Source organism: Rhipicephalus microplus, chromosome 9 (assembly GCF_043290135.1).
Source record: "Rhipicephalus microplus isolate Deutch F79 chromosome 9, USDA_Rmic, whole genome shotgun sequence".
Taxonomy (NCBI): Eukaryota; Metazoa; Arthropoda; class Arachnida; order Ixodida; family Ixodidae; genus Rhipicephalus; species Rhipicephalus microplus.
In genome coordinates, this window is record NC_134708.1 from 94,421,979 (window position 1) to 94,442,507 (window position 20,529).

General features: G+C 46.9%; 1 protein-coding gene across 2 annotated transcripts in view; it reads right to left on the reverse strand.

Annotated features, from left to right (window-relative positions):
• LOC142772017 (uncharacterized) overlaps positions 1-13,162 on the reverse strand; it is a 90,661-nt gene extending 77,499 nt beyond the window's left edge. For both annotated transcript variants that reach the window (XR_012886238.1, XR_012886239.1), the window contains exon 1: positions 12,979-13,162. The gene's annotated coding sequence lies outside the window, so the exon portion shown is untranslated. The remainder of the gene's footprint in view (positions 1-12,978) is intronic.
• Positions 13,163-20,529: the final 7,367 nt, after the last annotated feature.

Genomic DNA, 20,529 nt, shown 5'->3' on the forward strand with positions numbered 1-20,529 from the left:
GCCTGTGGCTTGGAGTGGCCTTCACGAACGCATACTCTTATCTCATTGGGATGGCCAGCTCTCCTACATACATTTACTACAGTTGCGAAGAAACCATCGCGCACCTTCTGTGTGAGTGCACCCATTTCAACGCGTGCAAAGACAAGAACTGACTGCAGCTCTGGATAGACTAGACAATTGGCCTTTGTCGGAACAAAGGATTCTGGCTCATTGGCCAAGCCCATCCTCAGCCTAGAAGGCTTTGAAAGCTTTGCTGCGCTTTTTGTGGACAACTGGCCTCAGAGACAGACTTTAGTGTCATATACTCTTTGATGGTGTCTTTCCTCTGTCGCAATTTTTTTTTTGTAATTTCTCCCTCTCTTCGCAACATTTCTTTTTAACATCTATCATTCCCCTCACCCCTTTCCCCAGCACAGGGTAGCCAGCCGGTCTAAGAACTGGCTAACCTCCCTGTCTTTCCGCTTAAACTTTCTTCCTCCTTCTCCTCCTTCCTCAACGCACAAAGACAAGAACTCACTGCAGCTCTGGATAGACTAGACGATCGGCCTTTGTCGGAACAAAGGATTCTGGGTCATTGGCCGAGCCCATCCTCAGCCCAGAAGGCTTTGAGAGCTTTGCTGCGCACTTTGCGGACAACTGGCCTCAGAGACAGACTTTAGTGTCTTATACTCTTTGATGTTGCCTTTCCTCTGTCGCATTTTTTTTTGTAATTTCTCTTTCTCTTCGCAACATTTCTTTTTAACTTCTTTCATTCCCCTCACCCCTTTCCCCAGCACAGGGTAGCCAGCCGGTCTAAGAACTGGCTAACCTCCCTGTCTTTCCGCTTAAACTTTCCTCTTCCTCCTCCATGAAATGGACAGTTTGGTTGACTCTTATGATGCAATGGTTCAGCTTAACGACATTTTGGAACACTATTGTATTCGGTGCCACCATGCATCAAACTGAAAAGGCGCCATTGTCGTTGGGGCTATAAGAGAGTGATGTGCTCCAGCGCCGTAGCAGAGGACCGGGCCTATATCCTGCAACACTCAGCGCCCGTGCAACGGTACGCTTCAATGTGAGGCCACGCCTTGCGTACTGGCGCTACGCCGATCACAACGATGCCAAGCTGTGCGCACCCTAAAAAGTGACTTGCGCTGTACACCATTTTCTGCCTGACGACCAGGGCTAGTTGGCCAAGTGTCAAGTATGTCAAGCAGTATTTTATAAGCACATGGTAAACTTGCGGTACTGAATTGTTTGTTAGAAAATAGATGGCATCAGAAGTAGTGAATCAAATGAATTGAGTATCACTCATAACATGACAAGAAGGACACCAAAAGTAATATATGATTGCAGAAATATATGTTGTATACGATGCCTTGGACATGTTGACCTTAACAGCAATAAAACACCATGTCATTAAAAAAACACTACGTGCTCCAGATACCCTTACACCAGCTTGCCGAATTGTCGATCTGCTGGCTAATGTCATTTGAAGATACCTATACAGGGTGTTTCAGCTAAAAAGCACCAAGCAATAAAAAATTTAAAATGAGTGCTACACCTATCCAGCTAGCGCAGTATTGTTCTTATCTGTATGTAGCACGTCAGAATATTTTTTATCCGCCAAGCACGGTAATAACAATGATGGCTTATGAACTTGCTAAATACTGACACTAGAGAGAAAAATTCAATGCAATACTTGTAGCTTTTATCCAGAAATAACACAACTTTCAAATTACGGTAATATAATAACGCAGGTTAATCTTTTTACCAGGGTTGGTTTAGAGTACGCAAAATTAAAAAAAATACCCCATGATTGCCGTGTAACGCGCGGCGCTTTGTGTGCCCTCAAATGTTAGTCGAACAAATTAAAGAAAGCTCCACTCGGACGAAGGTCGTTTGAACAGGCTATTGGTGACTGTGATGGACAGTAAGTCATGGGTGGATGCATGGTGCAAGAATATTTTAAGTGAGCAAACGCCGCGAAGCGAGTGCTTATCAAGGAGGGACCGATCATGTTCTCGTTTTCGGCGTGCCGACAGATGGCTCGCCGGACTGAGAACCGTGGCGGGCTGCTGGCAAGTTCCGCAAAGCACATCCGGCACGTGGGTGACGGTTTCCAAATCTGAGAAAACCGGGTAATTGCAATAGAGTGTACTAGAAGTCCTTCCTTCTATAGTACACTGTATTCGCGTGATATCAACCACGCGACACGCATGGAGCGGAGGCACAAAATAGGGGGTGTTAAAAAATGAGGTTGAGGGTGCAGTGAGGGTGTTGTGGCGACGAAAAATGAACAGCTGTACTTTCCTACATCACCGGGCTTTTCTATACCAAGAAGGGAGATGGGAAGCCGGGGCAAGTTTGTACCGCCATCTCACAAGCTCCTATCGAAGCAGAACATTATTGGGCCGCGGATAGTTCCAGCATTCACTCACTTTAAGTATTCTTGCACCGTGGTTGGATGGTACGTATAAAAAAGATGGCGAGGGGGGAAGCGAAAAAAAGAAACGGAGACAATAAACTTCGAAGAAAAAGTGGCTGCCACGTCCGTTGCGATACGACACCGGGGGCAGCATTCGGCACACCGCACACTTTTTTTTTTCTTTTCGAGCCAACGACCCCGATCTGTTTTCGGGCCCTCTCCCCCAGCTTCATATTTATCGTTTGCGTGGAAAAAAAAAACGTCTGCGCTGCGCCTAATGCAGCATCTGCTCTCGTATCACAATGCACGTGGCAGCCGCTTTTTTTTCGAAGTTTATTGTCTTCGTTTTTTTCTTCCGCACCCTCCCTTTTTTTTTATGACCCCATCCAACCATCGCCTCATTTCTAGCGTAGTCACCAATAGCCTGTCGAAGCGACCTTTGTGCGCGAGAACCGTCGCTATTTCGTTCAACTCACATTTGAGGGCACTCAAAGCGGCGCGCGTTTCGCTCACTTTAAACAATGTTGTTATCTTGCCGTAACTAGGAAATCTTGTTATTTCTAGATAAAAGCTAAAAGTCTTGCATTGAGTTTTTTCTCTTGAGTCAGCTTTTAAAAGTTCATTAAGGAATCTTTATTAATTACCGTGCCTTAAGGATTAAAAAACTATTCTCACGTGCTATACATACTAAGAGCAATACTACGCTAGCTGGAGATGCGTAGCACTCATTTTAATATTTCATTGCGTGGTACTTTTTTAGCTGAAACACCCTGTATAGCGTTCGCTTACAATTGAGACAGGAAGAGAATTGTAGGTGGACAGCCGGCTCTTGTAGGCTACTAATGATGGGTTATGCACAGTTGTATTCATTGGTGGCTCACTAGCCACCAAGAGTACCTAGTATTGGGTAATGCTCACTATTTACTAGATAAGTATAATCAGGTGATTGAAGCCAGCGCTTGACAGAGTAATATATCATGCCAAGTTTCTTGCCGATTGCCTCAAATGGCATCGCTTACAAAGACATTTGTTGTCAGCAGAAATCTTGAGACGTTGCTTCATTAAATGCTGATCACAAGTGATTTCATTATTTGTAACTGATGCCTAGAAATGCTTGCTTCCAGACTGCCTAGTATCATAACTTTCTTTTACGTGTATACTGTGCCTCTAGGGCTTTATATGGTGCAGTTCCGGTGAAGTTCGACAACATTCATTTTATCGTTTTTTATATCAGTCCACTTAGCAATGTAGCCATTTGTAGCAATCAAAGTATACTTCAGGCTCACTTATCTTTCCGCTGCTCATTTTATCACTTATATAGACTTTATGAGCAATCCAATAAACAGTCATTGGAGCCCTCATATCACTCACATAAAGAAAAAACTGACCATGATCACCCACGTCCCAAGGTTTCTTGCGGGAAAATCATGGGGGGCATCGGTACGAGCCATGCTTCAACTGTACGCTGCACTTTTTCTTGGATTCATGCGCTACCACCTACCTGTGCTTGGCAAGGCTCGCATAACAAACGTACGCGTCCTCCAGTCATTACAAGCTCAAGCACTGAGAATATGCCTCGGTTTTCCGAGATTCGCATCCTCAGCAGCGACTTTCGCAATCACTCATTAACACCCTATCACAACCTACATTCGTGTCGATGCTTTAAGAACGCACATAAGACATGCCGCCCGGATTCAATTGCATCACCTCGTCTCCCTTCCAACTTCCAGGCCACGCTCTGCGTTCTGCTCTATTATCGCCCCACATCGCACGGTGATTCCCATGAACTTCACGCAGGCAGCAAGACCGTCGTTACCATTGTGGTGTCTACATCCACTAGAAGCCCTGATAACTATCCGCAGAAGGCAAAAGAAGAAAAATTTGTCAAAATTGTTCCTAAATCAAACAATATTACTGTTTCTGTATGAGAAACACAGTGGACGCATTCACATTTACACGGATGGGTCGGTCACTTCAACAAGTTCAGCAGGCGCATTTTTAATTCCCAGGCCCGTAGCTAGGGGGCGGGGGGTTGAGGGGGTTCTGACCCCCCCCCCCCCCCGAAATTTTTTGATGCTTTACCTTTTCGGGTGATATAAAATATTTACATGCCTTCACAGCGACCACAGGCTGCCAAAGTTACACAGCAACTTTCCTGGCATTGCTTCCCTCTTCTTCCTTTCTTAGAACCTACCCTTTTAAAAGAACACCTCAGCGCTCTTTCCCCCGCACGCGCACCGGCCCTATTTGTACAGCTTTGCACTTCGCTCTCGCGTTCCTTCGAGTCTTTTTTTTTTCGTCTTTCACACAGTAGCAGCTCTTTTATTGATTCCAGATGCTTTCCTTGTGCACTGCTGCTGCAGAAGTTATCCGTCTGTGCGGACCGCACGTGTCGGCTTTGGATTCTTACGAAAAGTGCGTCTACTTCTGTGAACGTAAACAGTTCGACAGCAATGGCAACACCAACACGACGTGCACAAATTTGCCAGGGAACGAAACCCTTAAGCGGAAAAACTCAGCGGCGCATTCCGAGGACGCAGGGTGCAGGGCAAACTTTTCTCAAACTGTAGTCCTCGCCACCGTAACGCATCATCGAAGATGACATCTACTGAAAGACTGGCATATCCGAGCAACTTCGAACAACCTTAACCACACGCAAGAAAATCTACCTCTTCTGTACACAGAAGGTATATGCGCCTCCCTACAAAGCGCACAAAGCGAGGATACAGCCGGCACACAATCCGGCTCCAGCGGTCAACTTTCACCGGAGAAAAAAAAAACGCCGCCAAGCTGGGCTGCGCGCGGGAGTACAGAAGCTGACGTCACAGCCTACAAAGTGCATTTTTGGGGGGTCACGGCTATTTATTTAGCGCAGCCCAGAGAGAATTATGCAGGCGCCCAGGGAGCCGTGTGTGAAAAGGTAACTTTTCCCAGGAACAGAGCAACACCTCCTTTCTGGACTGTACGACGGGAGTGCAAAAGTCTCGGCAGTGCATTCTTGGGGGTTCACGTATGTTAAGGGGAGTATGCAGTGCCCCTTGAGTCTTCTGTGAAAAGGTCTTTAAGTAGCGTTAATCCAGTTTGCTGCAGCTGGAGTTCTATAATAGGCCTGCATGCACACCTGCTGTAGCGGCGTTCAGAAAACACATGCGCCACGCGGGAGCCGGCGCGTTCATCAAATTTCTACATTCTAGCCACTGTAAAGTGGATAAGAGAGAAAGAAAACATCGCCCGCCGTTCACGCCAGGCAGTCGAAGCAGTCGCAAACGTCTTTTTGGAGCCACTGGCCACTTCTGTGTGCGTGCACAGGATTGCGGCAGCAAAACGAAAATACACTCTGCAACAACGCAGCAAAGGAGTCTTGCGTGTTACTTCAAGAAAGTTCGAACCGATGAAGCGGACGGCGAAGAACCGCCTCCTTCGAAGGAATAAACTTGGCCCTCCTCAGCACTGATGGAAAGCCAAGCGCGTCCGAACTTCTGTAGCGACTCAGGAGAATGCAACGGTTTATATTAATCCCCTGAGAACGAACACAAGCAGTACACCCATGCGCCACCGGGAAATGATGGTGGCCGCAGTGCAACTCCAAGTGATCTTTGTTCTACAGTCAACGCTGGGGAAAGTGACGCCTTTACCACTGGGCAATGCCCAAGGAAGGTGAGTGGCATGGCACCTACACATTCTGGTTCGCCTCCCCTCTGTGTGACGAGTGCGAATATTTTCGACTTGGGACTGTTTGTATCGGAAAGCAATAGCGTAAATGATCCAGAGACGACGGAGAAGCTGCTGCTCAATCCGTGGACCCCTCCAGCTAACTATGATTATCCGGCCAGAGTGACAAGGAATCTGAAGTTCCAACCTCACTGGGTAGATCGTTACCCATGGCTTGTTGATTCAGAGAAGCTTCAAGGAGCATTATGCAAACATTGCGTAGTCTTCGCAAGCGAGTGTGCAGAAAAAGGGGAGCACCAGCGCTTGGGCTGTTTTGTAACTAAGGAGTTCACCAATTACAAGAAAGCCATGGACGCCTTTAAGAGCCACGCATCCAGCAGTTATCACGCCATGTCAACAACGTTATCCGAGAACTTTTAACAGTCCGGTCCCGCTCACAGCATGACATCTTAACACAACTTGACCACGGCCTTAAAAAGCAGGCGGAAGAAAACCGCAAGAACTTGCTGCCAATAATAGAAACAATCCTTTTCTGCGGCAGGCAAGAAGTACCGCTTCACGGCACAGACGACTCTGGTCCGATAAATATGTCTGAAGTGCTGCCATTCAAAAATGATGGAAATTTCCGCGCACTGCTTAGGATGAAAGCAAAATGTGAAGATGCCGCCTTGAGAGCTCACATGGAAGCATCTCAGGCGAATGCGCTGTACACGAGCCCAAAAATTCAAAATGAGTTGATCACCCTCTGTGGTAAAATCATACAAAGGAGGATAGTGGAAAACGTCAACTCAGGTTTGTGTTTTTCAGTTCTAGCTGACGAGGCCACGGATATATCTCACACCGCCCACATTTCCCTATGTGTAAGGTACGTTGGACACGACACGTCGGGAGTGCCCATTCTTAAGGAAGATTTTGTAGATTTCGTTCCTGTGTATTATTTCACTGGCAAGGCGCTGGCGATCACAATCCTGAACAGCCTTAGAGGTCATGACTTTGACCTGAGCCTACTTTGCGGGCAAGGATACAACGGCGCGGCATCAATGAGCGGCCACCTTAACGGTATTCAAGCCTTCATTCGTCAACTAGCGCCCAAAGTGTTGTACGGGCATTGTAGCGCCCACTCGTTGAACCTTGCTCTGCTTCACGCATGCAAACTCCCCGGCATCCGCAACTGTTTGGGAACCGTATCTTCAACCAGTACGTTTGTGAGAGCTTCGCCACAGAGGACGAACCAACTGCGAGACAAAGTAGAAGATTTAACACAAGAAAAAAGAAAATCAGTTCTCTCCTTTTGCCAAACAAGGTGGGTAGAGAGTCAAGATGCACTACAGCGTTTCCTTGAACTGTACGTGCCTATTGTACAATTCCTCGAATATTTGTAAGAAGAAGCCGCGTCATCTGATACTTCATCAAAAGCTTCTCAACTGCTCAATGCCACTACGAAGCCCCAGTTTGTCGTTTCGCTTCAGATCTGTAGCGACCTCTTCTCTTTGACACTGCCACTTTGCAAGTTTCTTCAAAAAATTGACTGACTTGGCTCAAGCATGCGATCACGTAAAGAATGTTATAGACGTTCTTTCCACAAAAAGGGCTAGTGCGGAAACGGAATTTAATAAGATTTGTCTGAAGTCGCTCTCTTTGCTGAAGATCATAAATGTTGAGATGGCCCTACCACGCATCACTGGAAGGCAGATGCAAAGAAGCAACGTACATTCTGCTACTCTCGAAGAGTACTACCGGAGGAATGTGTATTTGCCTTTGGTGGCTGACTTCAAAAATCAATTAAAAGATCGGTTCGATGCCCATAAGATGGTCGTGGTTGGCCTTAACATGCTGCTGCCGAAATTCTGCGCATCGGCTAGCCTCTCTGATATTGATGATGCAGTGCAGTTTTACCTTCGCGACATTCCTTCGGCTAATGTCATCGAAGCAGAGTTCACACTGTGGGTGAACAAATGCTGCCAGATTGAAGAAAATATTCGCCCAGCTTGTGCTTTACAGGCCTTAGAGATGTGCAACCGCGACTTTTTTCCGAACATCCACAGCCTACTTTTTATCCTGGCGACTTTACCCGTGTCGACGTCGACCCCGGAACGGACTTTTTTCACACTGAGAAGGCTGAAGAGCTACCTTCGAAATCATATGAACAACGACAGATTGACCGGACTAGCACTGCTCAGCATCCATCGAGAACTTCAAGTGACCCCAGAACAAGTCCTCACAAAATTTCGCAAGTTGCCGAGAAGGAAAAACTTCCTCGTTTAAACTTCCCTCTATGTTTCAAGAGTCGATTAAAAGCTAAACCCAGCTAGCCCAAGCTTCAACCCTTCTATCCTTTCGCAATTACAAGGAAACTATCCAGCAAGCAGAATGTGCGAACGGTAACAAGAAGATCAGAATGTCGGGCGACTTGTTTGTTTGCTTGCATACATGCTGTCATGGACTGCCATTTTTGCGACCCGGCGTAACGGCAAATTAACGGGCGCCGCACACCCCCGCTGACCGGTGGAACCGTTCGCTCATAAAAAGACTGGCCGTTAGTGCAGAGAAGTACGGAATAGGGTGTTCTTCAAACGTTAGTCGCCGATGTTTGATCCTTTGTATCTACGGCGGCGTCGGCAGAGTCGTCAAAGGCCGCAATGCACCCCGAACTAGCTGTAGACTACAAGACGCACCGGCTGAAACCAAGAAACCTGACCATTCCCACGAGCAAAACTGCTTGTGGACAAGCCGTATGAGAGAACCCCAACAGGTTGTCACTCTCGCTCAGTTGAGGACCCTCTCCCAAATAAAAAGGGACGTGGTCAATATATTTTTAGGGTGGAGTTTCCAACAATAAAACGTGCATGATTGGACCCATGTAGAGGTCTCTTTTACCCCAGGACGAGAACCAGGGGACACGGAGGTCGATTTAAGAGCAGGATTTCGCCTTGCTAAGCAGTCTAGTTGCTGACCAACATGGTGTAGAAGGAGATCAAGAAGTATCCCTTAAGTGGTTGCGGCTCCGTGTCGGCTGGTCACCTAAACTTAGCCATTCGTCTAGTTGTGAGGCGAAATTAACGTCTGTAACGTAGGCATCGGTACTTGTATCTCGAGTAAGCTCAACCTGCCCGAGATCGGCTTCAAGCACTAGCCTCCCGGAAACACCAGCGCTGCAACACCGCCGACATCGCAGTTGTGCCAGAACTCTCTCTGACTTCTCGCATCCGATTGTCGTGGACTCAATGCTGCCGGTCATCACAGGTATCCCTTCACCTGTTTATACCTTCGCACTTTCTCATCTGTAGTTTTATTGTTGGTTAGATTTGTGTAGTTTGTAATAGTTCTCTCTTGTAAGCTGATTTATTGATTTTATATGTATTTTGTTAATTGGTATTAAGTGTTGTACTAGATTCCTCTGCAATATTCCTAGATTCTTCTGCAGTGCTGCAATATCACTAGAGTTTTGTTTTTCCCCACATACGTCTCTGATCTCTTCACTGTCTCTGCTTACGTACGGAACGACGTAACCTGCTGCCATTCCCGTCGCCGACTTCGCGCTGGCGACGCTAGAGTGGCAGCTTGTAACACACACATACCATTTTTGTACCGCGGTTACATTGTGTTACTTCATCAGGAGCCGTTGGTCGCGGTGTCCCCGGCTTTGGTGGTGCTATTTTCCTAACTTATTTCTTGCTTTAACCAGAATTCGAGGTTGACATACCAATTTATTTATTTGGGTACAAATAATTGAAAAGTGCCATCGAATTATTACAAGTAAGCGATGTACTTGCTTTGTTCAGGAAAATAAGCCAGTTTAAATCTTAAAAAATGGCAGCCGTTCTACACGCAACCCCCCCCCCCCCACGAAAGAAATTCCTGGGTACGACCCTGGTAATTCCGGAGAAATATCACGATAAAGTTTAGGACCTCGCATCTGACATCATCCATGGCGGCAGATCTCGCCACCATTCGTGCCGCTCTGGAGTTCCTAGTTGAACCGCAGCAGACATGGTCAATCTTCTCCGACTCCAAAGCAGCCCTCCAGGGCATTGCCTCGCCATATCGTCACGGACCAAACGAACAACTAATTGCTAAAATACGACTGTTTCATCACCGGGCTATAGATAAACAACATGACATAGCGTATCAATGGATACCAGGCCACTGCAGCATTGATAGAAACGACCGTACAGATGAAGCAACCCGATCTGCTCATCATGATGCCCCTTGGGCAGCTATACCATTATCAAGAACTGACGCCGCTGCGAGGCTTCGATCACTTGCACGAGAACGGACACTCGCTCAGTGTAATTCACCGGCATTCACCAACGTCCGCCTTCATAATTTGGACCCACACCTACAGCTACGTCTTCCATCAGGAATAACCAGAGCTGAGGAGAAACTTTTGTGCTGTCTAAGGATTGGGGTGGCCTTTACGAATGCTTATTCGTTTCGAATCGGAACGGCCAGCAGCCCAAAATGTGACAACTGTGGCTGCACAGAGACTTTCTCCCATCTTCTCTGCGAGTGTCCTCGCTTCAGTGGGCCAAGAAAAGAACTATCGAAAGTTTTAGATAGAATGGACAATTGCCAATTGTCCGAAGAAAGGGTATTAGGACACTGGCCGAGACCGTCCTCTGCACGCAAGGCATTGAGAGCGTCGTTGCGCTTTCTGCGGGCAAGTGGTCTTAGAGACAGACTGTAAGCAGCGTCGTGGATCGTCTGCTGACCTTCTCCTTTTTTTTACAAGGTCTCTTTTCTCTGATCTTTTATACCCCTTACCCCCTTCCCCAGTACAGGGTAGCCAGCCGGCCTGAGAACAGCCTTACCTCCCTCTCGTTCCTCCTTCAATCCTCCTCCTACCCCTCCTCCTCCAAAAACCAGTCGTAGTGACACTTGCAGCAGGCACTTTACGGTAACTACAATCTTCCGTTACCTGCCTAAAATAAATCGATCATATATGATCGATGCCTTTTTTCATGTGTTTTAATACACTAAACTTGTTTTAGGTGCACTTCGCGCATCGGGTAGTTAGTCTGAGCATTGGACTTGTGGGATAAGTGTTAATTTGCCCGTTTTGGCAACAGGGTGACTTTTCACAGATGTCTGCTCAATTCAGTTGTGCGTGTTTTGTTCGAAAAATACGCTTAACCGACAATCTTCAAAAAAAACCGTGCAGCCGCTCAAGGTTGTGCTTGCGTAACCTCAAAATTGTGTAATTTAAATCACTCTTGGAACTTAATTATCAAATTGTGGTGTCAGCTTTTAATATGACAATGTTTTGGGCTTATAATTGCTACATATTCATGCTAGCTATTCAACACAGCGCTTCTCAGAGTCAGGGAAGAGTTATTCTACCAAACATATTTTCAAATCTCCGCCGCATAACGTGTATAGTCGAGTTTTTCAGCCAGATTCCCAGAGCTTTGGTTTCTCTTCTCTTGTTATATTATACTCAGGTCCACATACATTGCAGCTCCAATGGCGTCATCGTCACGTGCGCATGGCTGCGCACCTGCCCCACGTGATGCGGGCGCCGTGCGAAACTATCTTGCAACCACACGTAAGTTGAGTCAGCAAAAGCCGACCCCGATGACATCACCTAAGTGTCAAGCTCTGACAACAAGGATCTTTCCTGTCAGCTTCAGGCATCCAGGACCCTTTAGGTGTTTGCGTCCAGTAACCGCATGTGCGAACTTACTGGCCTTTGTTCACAATCATGGATCAATTCTAGTTACGTGTGTGGTACACCAACGCTAGGGTACAACGGGCTGGCGCCGGCAGCGAAGCTTCTCTTGGCAACAAGAAGGCTGCTCGAAGCTAACCTCGACCCAACATTACGAAGTGGTGCCAGACGTTGCAGGATGCTGCGAAATTTCGTTCATTCTTTTCACTACCATCTGCAAAAACCCAGATAAATACTATTGTATGCAAATTTAGGAGCCCCAGCCAATGCGGAGGGAGGTGGTTCGCGAAAATACGTGACGCCAGACGAATTCGTAAATTGCATTTACCATCTGATTTTTGTGGCGAGGTTCACGGTGCTGCAATCCAACTGCATTGAAACACCAGCAGGCTCAGCTTGTTAAAAGCATAAATTTGTGTGAAATGTGCGCGAGACCACCTGAATGTTACAAAAAAAAATGACAAAGCTTTTTACCACATGGCACGAGCAACTAAATGGTAGCTCGGTTTTGAGTTTTTTCTATAATAAAAAAAAACATCGATATGAAGTGCATTTATTGTTTTTGCACTATTCGTGGGTCAGTCATCTGCCAATTGTATATCATTATTTTCTTCGTTAGCAAAGTTTCGCTTACTTAGTGTTTTAAATTTTCTGTTTATGTGGTGGCGACAAAATAGTGTACACTTTCCAACTTTCGTACCACATATAAATTGCTCTACGACCTACAATTGGATAGAACAATTCATTGGGTATAACTTTGTTTCCGGTAGCGCGTTGAGTACTTTTGCACGGGAAAAGCTTTCTTCGGGGGAATATGAAAAAAGGATCATTTTCTCGCAGCAATGAAAGAGTTTAGATGGCTAGTTTTACGCACGCAGACACTCCCTTCATTGTCGAATGGTTAATGTTTTAACAGAGAAGCGAAGCACGCAAATTGAAGAGAAGGTGATGAGTATGAAGCGTAATTACGCTACACCCCTCCATTCTACCCTAAGCGTCCTGGAGGCTTTCGTATTGCTTTGAACGAAACGATTTCCAATTCTGGAGTTTGCGGTCTTCTGGCATATCCAAGAACTGATTATTTGCATTACTCAGCAATCACACAGATCAATTACAACTGAGACTAACCAATGAAAAAAGCATAATGTCAATTTTTGATTACGTACGAGTGTGTTCAAGGGTTCAACAATTTTTAGGCGACAACAACAACACAAAAATTTTAGCTCACCTGTTTCACACTCACAGGAGCCCGAGGAGCTATGGAGTTCGTGATTGTTGCAAGCCTAAATTCAGATGCAGAAAGGATCAATATGGCTACTACAACCTCTCTTCGCATCCCGCTTCTGTCTACTGCGCGTACCACCGAAGTGCGCCCCACGTGAAGCTTATTCCAACCGACCGTGCGTTCAAGGCACAACAGCCACGTTACTCTTCTGTCCATTAGCCAACAAAGGGAAGTGAATCTAAGTCATTGTTTCCGTCGTATTGTTCTTTTGAATGGCCGATAAGCATTCCAACAAGAATATTTGTTAAAAAATGGCTAGATTACAAAAACATCTGCACATAACTGATGTTTCGACAATAGAGGGAAGTGCCATTTGAAAGGAGCTTAGGTTCTTCCGCTGAAGCAGAGAGTTTCCTAATATACACTACAAGGAACTCTGGCGCTAGTGTCTAAGGGAACTGCAGCGTACGTCACTTCAGTGAGCATGGGAATGATGGGTCGTACGCTCATTTGTCTAATATTCGTACTTCTGGCCTGTTTTTGGCTCCATGTGTGTTCGTGGGACTTGGAGCTGTTTTCTTACGAAACAATTATTAGCAAATGTTCAGCGGCTGCGCTTCATCATTTTATTCTTTTAGACTTACCTTTCCGAATTGGGTAACGAAGCTGAAAAGCGTACAGTGTTTTTTGAAAACAAAACCGAAACACAGCAATAAACGAAGCCGCAAGTACGATTTGCTGCCCTCAAATACGAAGACTAGGCAAATGTGTGAACTACCCATGATTCCCATGATCGCTGAACTATCGTAGCGCGAGACTCCCCTTTAGTTAATTTTAGGAAACTGTATGCGCCGAAGTACTTGGTGTAGCAGAATCCCTGCGCTGTACGCAAGCTCTGATCACTTTACATATCTGTGAACGCTTGCGTCTTTTTTTTATTGAGAACGTCAATCCCATGCAATATATCTGCAAGTGATTAACTTTGGCCCAGCATCGGTAAATGTGTTCTGCAACATTCGGTCAACGTATTCACGCAACTCACGTTATTAAAACTTTCTTAGCCATCGGCCCAATTTTGCGTTTTGAACATCGACCCCACAGTGCCAGCTCACCGTCATTAGGCCGAATTATGCTGTCGACGGGGTGGTGCTAACTAGCCTGCATTGCACCAAAGTCAATGCTTCGGCCACCACTGCGTCAATCTAAAGCAGTCAGCAGCGCTTCACTTGCGTTCGTCTACCATGGGTTAAAAAAGTATACCACTACTGGGGCTATTCTAGACTTTCTCAAAAACACTGGACTGGATAATAAGCTACAGGTGAATCACTGTGCTAAGTGGCTACAGCACAAAGGCACCATCTCTTGCGGTCTTTATTATTATCCTTCCGTTTTTAAAGACGAGAGCCTTTCTTGGGGACCTTCGACGGGAAAATTTTGGTCTGTCTGTCTGTCTGTCTGTCTGTCTGTCTGTCTGTCTGTCTGTCCGTCTGTCTAGCTGGCTGGCTGGCTGGCTGGCTGACTATCTGACTGTCTGCACATTTGTCTGTTTGTTCGTCTTAACGATACCTCAAACGGCATGAAACGGCCGACCCCATCCACAGCGCCACCAATATTGCTCAATGTTTAGCGATTATACATGTGAGATTGTCAATTAAAAAAAACAGTTATCGCGCATATCTGAGGCGCCTTAACAATGCTTCAAAGTTTTGTATGTCTGCCTTTATACTTGAAGAGGCACCACACAAGTAACTCCAAGGAATGTAGCGTTTATCGAGCTGCGCTGACAGTGCAACGCGATGCTCAGAAAGGTGTTTTCAACGCTTTGCTACGACGTCATGGTGGTGGCACCTGCCCGTCACTTTGCGTTCTACACCTTATCTCCTGCGAGACTGGCGCGCATGTTTCTCCGTGGGCTACACGCCTTCGTTTTTGAAGATATCTGATAGATGGCGCTTTTGTCTAACGTGCCTTAGAGTTACTGTATATGCTACCTTTAGGTAGCAAAATCGCGCCAAGGTACGCCACCTTGGATTCAAATGTCTTGCCGGAAAGCCACTCGCTTCCACGTAAGAGCAACGCTGGCGCTTCAGAGGGCTACATTGTCCCTCATAGTGAGAAGCAACGGTATTAGCGTGGCTTTCTTTTTCCGCTTTCTTTCTATTTTTTAAAGGTACGAGTAAACTCGGTTGCTCCAGTCACACCTAGAAGCCATGATTTGATGCTTACGTTCTTGGTATGTAATATTAAAACAAAGTGCGTCGGCTTGTTGAACCAGTAAGGTGGTTGTTTTGTACTAGCTATTTATTTATGGTTGGTTACACTAGCTTCGTCTTCCTTCCCGCTGTTTTTCCAATTTATAAATATTAAAATATTTTTGCACTTTTGATCGCAATTCAATCCGTTAAGGATCATTTTTTTATTGTGTTGGACTCGTTCATCAACTGTGTGAGGGAGCCAGGTGTAGATTTTTTGGCCTTCAACTGAATCAAGCTGGATTGCGATCGAGAGTATCCGTGCGACGTCCATATTACGCGCAGCTCTCTCTCACGCTCGTATTACAATCGCGGCTAACGACAGCTGATGTGAATCATTGTTCAACAGTCCTGTCGCGCCCAACATTCCTTCCGCGTAAGGTTCGAAAGATGCATTGAATTCACGTAATTTACGCACTATCTGCCACACCTTGCCGATTTTAGTAAGCCTAGTTTAACATATTGTTCCTCTATTTGTAGTGTTATACCAGTCAGACCAATTGAGACGTACGCAGGCGACGCACGCTTACCAACTCTGCATGTATACCGTAATCGCTGCATCTGTGGGTAATACAAATTTAGCCAGTTTGAAGTGCCATGGATAAATAAAAAGATGTCAAACATTTATATCTTCCTGAATGAACACTTATCTTTCTCTAGCAACTCCCACGTCTAAGCACATGGGCTGTGAGTAGGACAATTTACCACCAAATGTACTTGATACGACATTTCTCTCGACCAACATGACTACAGTACTGAAGAAGTGCGGCGAAAATAACAACAGCCGATGTCAAACAAGCTTCATCTGCCCGGAATCATTGTAGCATTGGCTTTTCCGCAGTGCAGTGAACAACTTATGACCACGTGATGGCGCTCGGTGAATAGGGGCACTGAACTCCCACAGGCGGAGGGAGCGGCGCCCGGAAAACAGTGGCGCAAACCTACTACCTAAAGGTAGCATATACAGTAACTCTAACGAGCATCGATGCGCTCGTTCGCCTCCGCTACACGCTCGAGGCACTCTAACGCAGCGCCTCCAGAATACCATTCACCGATTTTCTTGCGCACAACCCGAAATAAACGTTTTGTTCACTCCCTCCAGACGCAACACTAACGTCTTTTGATGACATTTGCGGTGTAACATAGAGATTTGGAACCAATTTTTTCACCCCATTTACATAATGCCCTGCTTGGAGTAGCAGGCACAAGCAAGTTAACTCAGACTGTCCTCTCTGTCTCCTAATAAATTCTCTTTTTCTTTTCCGTACTGTCATAGATGAATGCGGCAGCTTGATTATAATTATGCTCAAGATTTCTTCAGTGTGGACTTTTCAGTTTTTACTCAAAAAGTGCAGTAGAAATAAGGATATGCCCGATCAAGCAAAATGAAAGTGATTTGTTTCAGTTGGCTCGCTCCACTATTTCTTAATTTTCGGTGCACGTTCAGTCCAAAAATCTATTACAATGCTTGATACTTATCTATTTCCCTTATCACCTATCCATAGTAATCTCGGTAGTACAGTCGTTACGATGCATGACATCCAAAGTTGAACGGTTCGATGACGACCTAATGAGTTAATGAATAAACTTTATTTGAAGTCCGGCAGTTTCCTCCGAGCGAGGTGGGGGAAGAGAGGATTAACTCCTGTCTTTTCCCACCCTCTGTTTATTACGATGGCGGTGCCTCAGGTGATTGCTCGAAGTTCTTGGACCTTGGTGGCATCCTCGGGTTGTCGGATTATCGGATGGCTTAAAGCTCGTCGGCCAGCTCGTCACTCGTGGGTACCGCCTCCCAGTGACAGCGCAGCTGACGCTGCTGATCTGCAACAGTGTCCGCAGCTGTGGCGGAGGTCGGCCCCTGCCCTGGGGTGGTCGTAGCTTCAGGATTTCGTCCATGCCTAACATGCGTCGCAAAGAGAGCGGAGGCAGCGACATTACCTTTTCGGTCACATTTCTAAATCAAGCGCCGCAGTGTGGCTCTTTCCACGCACGCTTTACACGTGTCCGTCGCGTATATGTTCGGATAACACAGGCGTGGGATCGCTGAGCTGGGGAACGTATTTGTCTGTAATAACCTCAGAGTTATGGCCTGTCTTTTGTTCAAGGAGGACGACAACGAAGTGTATTTCTGCCGAACGCTGCCTATTTCGTTTGGTGTTTTTTGTGTGAATTTACGATTTATCTGAGGATCATCGCTCTCCTGCGGGCAGCGATGGATCTAGACCCCAGCGTACGCAATCCAGACTTGGCGTCACCTTCGATGTCAACCTCAAGGAAGCGCAACAGCCGGGAAGACGACAGCACCAGTGACAGCACTGACCTGTACACGGCGAGTAGTGAAGACAGCGGTGACGATTTCATCCCTGCAGTGAAGCGTAAAGATAAAAGGTGAATCGTCGGCGCGTCTTCGCCAGCTAGCGTCTCTACCGTGAAGGCGGCGTGCCGTTCTGAACGCCATACCATACTTTTTGTTCCTGTCGACTCTTCCATCAACCTGAAGAACATGAACAGGCAAGTGATATCAGCGCGTCTCGAAGCTATCGTGCCTAATGAGATAAAGAATATTTGACTCATCCCACGGAAGAATATCTTGGCCAGAGACGTTGAGCACCCGGCTGCGCTACATACCCTGCAAACTGTCACGGAGCTTGGAGGCATCTATCTCAGTACTTACATTCCACAGGATAGTGACACGATGACGGGCGTCATTTATGACGTTGATGTTTCCATACCAAACGCAGATCTTCCTGTTCTGATAAAGCCAGCTACTGGAGCAACGGACATGTTGCAAGTATGCCGGCTTGGCAAATCCCGTTGCATCATGGTGACCTTTAGAGGTGATTGCATCCCATCACATGTAAAGGTTGGTCATTTTCGTCACGTTGTCCGACCATACATACCAAGACCACTACAGTGCCACAACTGTCTAAAACTGGGTCATGTTAGTGCTGTGTGCAACAACAAGCAAGCATGCCCACGTTGTGCCGGACCCCACAAAGCGGAGGCTTGCCAAGCAACTCCCCTAAAATGCAGCAACTGCAACGGCAACCATGAGACCTCGTCCAAAGACTGCCCAGTACTGAAAAAAGAGAGGAGCATTCTGACACAAATGGTTAAAGACGGAACCTCACGAAAGGAAGCGCTAACGGTTGTTCAACAACGACGTTCCCGTCGACGGCGGTACTCAAAGAAAAGAAAAAGCAGTCCTGCGCCGAAGGTTCCTTCACTTACGCCACCACCTCCACCACCACCGCCACCACACAACCACAGAGACCTACTCCCCCCTCCGCCACCAGGTGGGGTACGTACAGAGGTGCCGGAAGACATTGTGGCGCAACAGAGAACATCCGGCTCTGACTGGCCCGCTTTGCCGCGGGTACACGTGTCTACGAAACCACAATATCGACAGTCAACAACGAATATGCCCCCAGCAGGCAGTCTGTCCGCCCACGAGGTACAAGTTTTTTTGTATTGAGGTCGTTCATGAGTGTTATTCGCACACCTATTGGATAGTCTACAGATCCCTGCCGCTAAATTCGCGCTGCAAATCTTGGACACACTAGAACCAGTTCTTGCCGGACTTCAGTAACAAGATGGCGCACCATAGACCACGTCAGCCTTTCCGAGAAAAAGTCAAGCGTGCTTTCATAATTCAGTGGAACGCAAGAGGTCTACAGTCAAGAATGGCTGAGTTCAGACAATTCATTTTCGAAAATAAGTCTCCCATCATCATCATTTGTGAACCGCATTTTTCAAAATACCTCGACTGTCGGGCTATGAATCGTTGATTTCTTTATCGTGCATTGAGCGAAGTCAAGTTGCTGTGTCCATTCGTAAAGGACTCACTTACGTTCTCCAAAGAAGAGAGTCTCACAATGGAAATCACTACGTGTGTCTATATGTTAAAAAGAAGAATTTGTCGTTTACGCTGATAGGCGCATATATGGCGCCGTCACGTCGACTAGATCAACAGATAATAAATGGTGTATTTGCAACGACTCCAGCACCTTGGATATTGATGGGTGACTTCAACGCCCATCATCCATTGTGCGAAAGCATCATACAAATCGAAAAGGCACGAACCTAGTTGATCTCGCATCAGAGCACGGGCTTCAGGTGCTGAACGACGGCAGCCCTCGGTCCGCTAGGGGGCCAGGCAAGGCTGATGTGCCTCGCATGGGCTCCGTATTCTACGAAGTTTTTGTCGAACCAAGACTGCTTTTTTGGTGCCAACAGTGGTCTCTCGTGAACTTCAGCAAGTTTCCGACGCTGCTGGTGAGTGCCTCAAACCTCTTTGTTCTTGAGGAGCTTTGCAAACATCAACTCTTGTTGAGGGGGGGGAACGCCGCCTCGTTAGCCCTAACGCCACCGGCACCGGCGTCGAGCTCGCGCTTCGACGCGCGTGCACAAGTTTTTCGGCAACGCAATGGCATACATGGTGAGTGGCACGGATTTACATGCCACAGAATTCAACCCAGAAGAATAGAGTGTAGTCCTGAATGCCCGATAACGCTCACCTCGACAACAGTCAAAAGAAACTGAAGGAACGCAGTCAAGTAAAGAGGCGCCAGCTGCCGAAACGCCAGCACGCAAAACGGAATCACCGCCCAGCGTTTCCTCAAAGCTCGACAGCACAGCTGTGGCGCGTCCTCGCTTAAAACGACTGCCACGGTTGCCAGTCAATGACTTCAAGATTGTCTTTCGTCTGAGTGCGGGCGTAGATCTGGCCCAATACAACGACGTAGAGTTACCAGCGGCGGTAGTCGCCAAAAGCGGACTACACTCGGTGGTTGCCGACGAAGATCTTGTGTGCACCAATCTGGCCAAAAATATTTTCACCGTGTCCACATCTTGCGCCGACCGAGTTGCCAACTATGCAAAAATACGAGAACTCACGCTACGTGGTAAAAAACTGGGATTTCACGCGTACATAGCTCACCCGGACGGGGCATGGGCAGGGATCATCTACCGCACTTGGAATGATGAATCACCTGAGGACTTGCTTCAAGAATTACGTCGGGCGAATCCCCTTCTACCAATAGTCCAAGCAAGAGACATGGGGCGTACCTCACGCTCAGTGCTCATTCACTTCATGGCTGAGGAGCTTCCTCCGTCAGTCAAAATGTTTGGCATCCTCTACGCCATTTTCAACTTTCGACCGAAGGTGGAAGCGTGCCTAAACTGCAGACAAGTCGGCCACCGACGAGATGTATGTCCTTTGCCAAATCGCCTCACTTGCTCAAGCTGCGGACAGAGACACCCGGAGGACTATCCCTGCACACCGCAGTGCGTCATCTGTGAG